Source organism: Lasioglossum baleicum, unplaced genomic scaffold, assembly GCF_051020765.1.
Source record: "Lasioglossum baleicum unplaced genomic scaffold, iyLasBale1 scaffold2398, whole genome shotgun sequence".
Lineage (NCBI taxonomy): Eukaryota > Metazoa > Arthropoda > Insecta > Hymenoptera > Halictidae > Lasioglossum > Lasioglossum baleicum.
Window position 1 is genome coordinate 22501 of NW_027471457.1, and position 2555 is coordinate 25055.

General features: G+C 50.2%; 1 non-coding gene across 1 annotated transcript; it reads right to left on the bottom strand.

The window, feature by feature from the left end:
* Positions 1-648: 648 nt before the first annotated feature.
* On the bottom strand, positions 649-803 carry LOC143221439 (5.8S ribosomal RNA). The gene has a single exon (XR_013011769.1). It is a non-coding gene; the product is annotated as a 5.8S ribosomal RNA (ribosomal RNA).
* Positions 804-2555: the final 1752 nt, after the last annotated feature.

Genomic DNA, 2555 nt, shown 5'->3' on the forward strand with positions numbered 1-2555 from the left:
GACGACCCTCCGCCGTATGGCAATTATAACGTAGAGTTAAGAAACTCATCCACGCACAGGCATATTCTCTCCCTGGGGCTTAACATTGCCACACCACACACACTCTGTGTGCCACACAGTATTCTTTCTTTCTTTTATAATTTGTGTGTCCATCTCTGTAGTCTCGCGAGACTCTTGTAAATATACCTCTTTCGTATATACGCATCATTTCAGGCGACGTCGGGAGCGCGTTAAATGTTCATGAGTGGAAACGCTTCTTTCCGCAAGGCGAATCGTTTCGCAGAGAAGGTGAGAGATTTGGAGATCCTCGTCGAAGCGGTGCCTTACGGGCGGTCGTATTTTCAATACGACTCACGACACCGTAAAAACACTCACGCAAGTCCGAACGTAAGAAATACCAATCCCTACTTCGCCTCTCGTGGAAACTAGATATATATGTTTGTATGTGTTTATAAGACGCAATGCAAAAATTGGCAATTTTCACAGAACCGCGACAAACGCCGACGAAACGCCCATCATTCGCTCGTACGTAGCATCTTTGCAACCCGACTCCGAAACGCTCTTTGGCGCCCTCCAAAAATATATTTGGAGAGGTAAGCGACGGCGGGGACTTACAAGAGCAACGCAAGCAGTTTATGGTTACGTAAACGACCCTCAGCCAGGCGTGGTCCAGGAATTGTATCCGTGGACCGCAATGTGCGTTCGAAATGTCGATGTTCATGTGTCCTGCAGTTCACACGTTGACGCGCAATTAGCTGCGTTCTTCATCGACCCACGAGCCAAGTGATCCACCGTTCAGGGTAATCGTATATATTTTTGATTTACAAATCAATATATGTATATGTCTCTTGTTCTGCGGTTCGTAAGAACGCATTGTACCTGAACGCTCCAACCAGCGCGCGAAGGAGATTCGTTCAGGCGTCGTTTTAAGGACGACACTATCGTCGTCCGTGGAAACGGAAAAAAAAAACCGTCAGATACGCAACACGTATCTGACGGCCGGGCGAACAGTACATTGAAAAACCGTTAACGTGGAAAACGCGGAGATGAATATATTCTCTGAAAACGACGGGGATCGTAGACAACCCGATACTGGATCCAGAGATGTAATAATATTCCTCTCCTCTTCACTTCCATTTCATTTGATGTGAGAACGGAGGACTTCACAGCCGGCTCTGGCAGCGGTCATTCGTCCCAAGCTCTCGCGATGCGCACTATTGGGCCACACGCACGGAGTAGGGTGTCAGACTCACGACTGCTTTAAAAGCGAGCTTCACGAGCCGGTCCACTTCCCGTATAAAACACATTTCCATAAAATGTTGGTGTGTGCTCGAGGTAACGATAAATTCCGATACAAGCGGACTCGCGAGCCGGCTCTGGCCGTAGGCGCGATCCCCGTTCTCGTCCCAAGCTCGTCTGCGCGCACTATTGGGCCACACAGAGAGTAGGGTGTCGTCGGGAATAATCGCGCCATTGGCTTTATAGCGAGCGTCACGGCCGGTCCTCTCGGAACACCGTTTTTCGTCGGAACGATATTACCATATTTTTATTTTATTCGACAGATTAGCGGACTCACAGCCGGCTCTGGCAGCGGTCATTCGTCCCAAGCTCTCGCGATGCGCACTATTGGGCCACACGCACGGAGTAGGGTGTCAGACTCACGACTGCTTTACAAAAGCGAGCATCACGAGCCGGTCCGCTCTGGCGAATGTATAATATTATAATAAATATACGTTCCGTCGTCAACGAACACCGCGTGCGGCGCAGCAACGTTTCGTGCTCTTGGTTATACGCGAACCCGATACAAATAGAGAGCGGGACTCACAGTCGGCTCTGGCAGCGGTCATTCGTCCCACGCTCTCGCGGTGCGCACTATTGGGCCACACGCACGGAGTAGGGTGTCAGACTCACGACTGCTTTAAAGGCGAGCATCACGAGCCGGTCCTTCGCGTCTCGTCTATCTTCACGATAGTTCGCGAACGATAACACAAACGCGTGCAACCGCGCGTTTACCACGGGTTACCCTGAGATTTTGTTTGTCCTCTTCGAGACACCGTTTCGAACGGACGACTCCGGACATATACCTACGACACAGAGGCGAAGACCGAGGAAGCGAATCTCATCGACCGCTTACATCCCTGTTCATGCGCTACCGGTAAGATATGTCCGTATATATAATTGTAGAGAGCCTCCGCGACGCAGAGAACACCACAGGCGTTATTACATACGGTATAACACAACACTCTTTGACACGAGGTATTTTTCCGAAGAGAACGACCACCCGGTGGCGGGTGAAAGAAAACATCGGTGTGTGATATCGCAACGACGGGTATTTCTATATTCGTGTGTCGATCTGCAGCATTCAGCGTCCGACGAGATATCGTACGTACCTGATCGTTCGAGTTTGCAAATGCGAACGTCGGTAATGTTGACGATTCCCGAAGACCCGAAGTACAGGCTCTTCAGCACTCACTCCCCAATACAAGTAAACGATACCACACAACACGATGCTCTCTCCACCTTCACGCAAGCACCGTATATTCTGGCCCGTCGTT